Source organism: Salvia miltiorrhiza, chromosome 4 (assembly GCF_028751815.1).
Source record: "Salvia miltiorrhiza cultivar Shanhuang (shh) chromosome 4, IMPLAD_Smil_shh, whole genome shotgun sequence".
Taxonomy (NCBI): Eukaryota; Viridiplantae; Streptophyta; class Magnoliopsida; order Lamiales; family Lamiaceae; genus Salvia; species Salvia miltiorrhiza.
The window spans coordinates 47,351,145-47,355,475 of record NC_080390.1 but is presented as its reverse complement, the minus strand read 5'-3'; the positions used below and the strand labels follow the sequence as shown (position 1 = coordinate 47,355,475).

The 4,331-nt window shown below is 33.4% G+C and overlaps 1 long non-coding RNA gene across 1 annotated transcript; it reads right to left on the bottom strand.

Annotated features, from left to right (window-relative positions):
* Window positions 1-1,124: 1,124 nt before the first annotated feature.
* LOC131023871 (uncharacterized) lies at window positions 1,125-3,998 on the bottom strand. Its single transcript, XR_009101553.1, has 3 exons — window positions 3,880-3,998; window positions 1,960-2,026; window positions 1,125-1,356 (listed from the first exon to the last, which is right to left on the bottom strand). It is a non-coding gene; the product is annotated as an uncharacterized LOC131023871 (long non-coding RNA).
* Between the last annotated feature and the right edge of the window lie 333 nt (window positions 3,999-4,331).

Here is a 4,331-nt window from a genome sequence, read left to right as displayed (position 1 = left end):
ACCATTGTTTCTAAAATTAATTCATATATATAATGATATTGATTAGATGATATGCGAGGACATATTTTTTCGTCTATTGAAAATAGACATATATTTAGTATTCACATTAGATACTATAATATAGAGGAATGATATCTTTAATAATATATTTTTTATATTATTATATTTATTAGTATTATCTTTTTAATAGTATTGTGTTCTATTATTATATTTATTACTTTAATAATATCTTTTTTATAAAAATAAAATCTAGGTATTAGTTGCAACTACTTGCTCACATAGAAACTATTACGTACGGGGACGTGTTCATTAACATTTCTACATTGTAGGTAATCCACCTATTTCGTCCTTTAGTTAATATTTTCTCCGTCAGCTAAGAGTATGTTATAATTGCCATTTAGATATCCACAAAAAAATGTCACTTTTTTTAAGACATGGTCTGAAATCTTTTCCTTATCGTTCATCCTTACAAATACTCCTTATTTACAAAAAATTCATATCTTATTCAATTTTAACCACTCATTTCAAATAATTATGGGCTTTCTCCACTACATAAAAATCACCAATCATTTTATTAAATCATGTGTCCAACCAAAGTGTCATACTCTTGGCGGATATGGAAGTATATTAACATAGTTATTTTCATATTATAAAATAAAAATAACTATAGAGATTAAAAAGATAAAATAATAGTAGCCAATTTTTAGTGGAGATACAAGATTATTTATGGAGTATTTGTTTTGATGAGATGGATGATAATAAATTATACTTATTATTATAACAATAAATAATACTCCCTCCGTCCACGAAATGAGTACTCATTTGTGGACGGCACAGATTTTAAGAAATGTAGGGAGTGTAGTATAAATAGTTTAAGGGTTCCACTTTTTGAGTGTATTAATTAAATAGATGTGTGGGGTACACTTGCCAAAAAGAAAAATTGGTACTCATTTCGTGGACGGATGTCACAGCCCGCCCTAACTATGGATAGTTAGGCCGAGTGATCCACGACTAGGGATGGGGTTAAAGAAGAAGGGGAAGAAAAGGGGCGTCATTTATAGCCGTAAAACTTACTCATCTTAATAAAACTCGTCATTTTTATTCATTAATACTCAATTGAAAACAGTCTATGAAAGACAGCATAAAACTTAATTAATATCATTAATCAAGTTATACATCGTATGAAACCATTCTCTTAAGACTCAAAGTATGACATAACATACTATAACATCAACAACATCTTGCAGCGGAAAGTAGCTAGACATATGTATGAAGACATATTCTAGACAGGTTAACTATTTATTAACAACCCTGGAGACTCCGCTCATTGCAGCACCATCATCACATCAGCTCAACCTGCACATTTAGAAAACATATGCAGGGCTGAGTACAAAAGCACTCAGTGGGCACGTATGCCTAGGTATAAAAATACATGCTTCAAAACTGTAAATTGTCATGCCATCATAAACAGTACAGCAAGGGAGTTTTTCGCTAAAAAGGCCCAAGCTTACTAAGTTCATTTGTGATTCTTAAAGTTCGTCTGATCAGACTAAGTTCTTTTGTAATCTATCATATCTGAAACTGTGTGCCGGAGAGGTGGCCACCTCTCACGGTCACTTGACCGGCCAACCCGCTAGATGACTCACGGTCACTGGTGTACACTAGTCCTGGCAGGATAGCTATCAACTGCTCAGGACCCGAATTCGATTGCATCATTGGCAAAGCCAAAGCAGATAGATATCATACTAAAATTTAAACATTTTATGGCAAGACAATACTTGAAATAACTTTAACTCAAAGATTTTGTCATGAAATAACTTGCTCAAAGGTAGCATTAAACTCGTTTGATAGATATATAAAACTGAAATTAACAGTTAAATCATCTCATGCATTCATTCGTATAAGAGGCCTACGACAAGCAGGGGATCTCTATATACGTATAGTAAAAGTAATGCCCACCTCGTTGTGTCTCTGTATCAATGAGTAACGTCACTCTCTCCCTCAAGTCGTTACTTCCCAAAAGGACCTTCATCGTTATGAAGAATTGGTGAGAAGTTATAAAAGAAACCTCGATTAATAATCTAATCTCTTTTATGAAACATTAGTATCTCTAATGTTCATCTCTCTTGATTGTTAATCAATATAACAATTATTATCTCTCGTCATTACTCATTAATTATAACATCCTTATGTTATAATTAGCAGCGCTTCAATTAAAAGAAATATTTAACACATCGAAAAGTCCACTTTCTTAGCAGATCTATTCGCTCTCATCTCGTCTAATTAACCAATTAGAAAGTTAAACTTTCCATTAGGCATGTATTTGAGTCACGGGTCAACAAGAATCGACTATGCTCAAATTCTAATTTCACTAAAAATTTCGACATGACCTATTCATATATAATGTCAGCCACGAGATTTCAACGCGTGAATCTCACTACGTGAACTCGTCTCTCGACTCAAAACTTAACATCTTGACATCTTTTCAACGCAACCCAAACAATTCAAAATCATCAAAACTCTTTATCAGTAAACTATCATTTATACTCGACACCAATTGTTCGAGTGTCAGATACCAACATTTATGTGCGTTAATCATAACTCTCACAACTCACACCATTTAGTCATATCGTATCATCCATCAAAACAAATATAATCAAGTTATTTTCTAGAAAGTTTTGCTGTTTTTGTGTCATCTTTAAAACTTCATAACAACCAACTCAATCATCATAAACTCTCATACCAATTGATCTCAAAAACTTCATGAAGTGTAGTTCACTCTAAAAATGGTAGTTAACCAAAAAGGTTAAAGGTTTTTGGAGATATTGCTCTTTTAGTGCAGGCTGTCAAAGATTGACAGTTTCTGCCAATTTTGTTTAGGCCATTAGAAACCAAGGCAAACCTTAATAAAATTCCATCAAATTTAATCAGCCAAAACTAAAGGTATCCTTGAAGATTTGGTTAAAATTTCACAAGAGAAAACGTTCATATGATCTGCCAAATAAACAATGAAACTCATACACTTTTACTGTTGGAAAAATATGACAGCAGAACAGGGCATTTTTGAAATAATAAACTGCTCTGTTTCAGAGGTCATAAAAATCGAAATCTTATGTTTTTAGAAAAGTATTGAAGTCTAGTTTCGTTTAAAAAAAACGGTGATGCAAAATCCTTCATGGATTAATAGATATAAACGTTTTTGTGAAGTCTACCAATAGTTGACAGATTCTGTCAAGGATTTTTCAAAATATTTTTAAAATAGCAAACATCATTCAAAAGACATGAAATTTTGCAGCAACGAAATACACATATCATAGATAAACATAATAAAATTTCAGAGCCATCAAGCAATGAAAACTCATCGAAACATAAGCTTGAAACTGCTGTAAAATTTTGACAGAATTCCAGTTTTAATTTCGTTCAACAATTATCATCCATAAATTGTAAATCAATTAGCATGCTCATGTGATATCGTAGAACACATATACGCAATAATATTCATTATGCAACGCCTCAAACTTCACGAATTTAAATAATCATACTCTAAAAATTTATACAATTTTCGTGCTTGGAAAAATACGAATTTAATATATATCGATTCTAGCATACCCCTAAGCACAAATATCAAGTCAAAACGATCAAACAAAAATCGAAAGACAAGCTAATATGTGAAAAACGGGGCTGCCCTCATGGGTTTCATAGCTACGGTTCGTTCCGTTCTTACTCCCTTCATTAAACATGCTCAACATCTACCCAAGAACAACATACTAAAATTTCACGACGATCCGACGTCGTTCCAAAATAAAGTCGAGAATCGACGTTTTTCGACGTCGACGAAAATCGAAAAGAAAACCATCAAAACGTAGGTAGAGATCTTACCTACTTAGATACGTGATCGAAAAGATGATCGGCGCTCGTCTCGATGCTCAAATCGGAGGTCAAAAGCTCCAACTCCTCAACAATGGTGTTATGCGTGAGTTTAGTGTGTGTTTTAGGTGTTGTGTGTGTGAGTTAAAAGTGTTTGGCTGAAACAAACGTGTAATATGTGTGAGTGAGTGAGTTTGGGCGGTTGGGGGGGTGGTTAGGGGTAGGGTAGGTTAGATATTTAGGATATTAACCCGTTAGTCGTTAAATATCTCGTTTCGTCTCGTCTCGTTTTTAACGACTAACTACCCATACTCTTCGTTACTCGCCCTCTCAACTCCTACTCACTTTTATTACACTCGTAATTCTATATAAATATAGAAAATACAAGCTCGTTCTCGAAATTCTGATAAACGAGATTTACACGTTTATCGAGAAATCCCGATTTACTATTCACTCGTCGTCCA